The sequence below is a fragment of the Myotis davidii genome, unplaced genomic scaffold (genome assembly GCF_000327345.1).
Source record: "Myotis davidii unplaced genomic scaffold, ASM32734v1 scaffold701, whole genome shotgun sequence".
Taxonomy (NCBI): Eukaryota; Metazoa; Chordata; class Mammalia; order Chiroptera; family Vespertilionidae; genus Myotis; species Myotis davidii.
In genome coordinates this window covers 357,491-357,876 of record NW_006291552.1, presented here as the reverse complement: position 1 = coordinate 357,876, position 386 = coordinate 357,491, and positions in this window count along the sequence as shown.

Sequence of the window (386 nt, the reverse complement as noted above, 5' to 3'; positions counted from 1 at the left end):
CGCTCCCGGGCGCACGGAGAGGCGAGCGTGCGGTGGCCAGCACGGGCCCGCCCCGGGCTCGGGGCGCAGGACAGGCCTCCCTCGGGGTGCAGGGAGTGAGGACGGTTTGGAGGGAGCGCGGGGAACTGGACGGGCTCCTCCGTTGCGGGGAGCCGAGTGCACAGGGAGGGCAGGACCCTCGCTTTCCTCTCCGTCGGGGAGCAGGGGTTGTCGGACAGGTCCTCCCTAGGGGGCGCGAGACAGAGGGTCAGCCAGGCCTGGTCCCTGGGGTGAGGTGGCCCGTGTCTCCCGCTGGGTGGCTGCTCACCCAGAACCCGGATGCCCTGGGGAGAGGGCTTAGGGGAGTGGGCCCACCGCCTGTGGCGAGGCTTCCAACCCAGGACCCT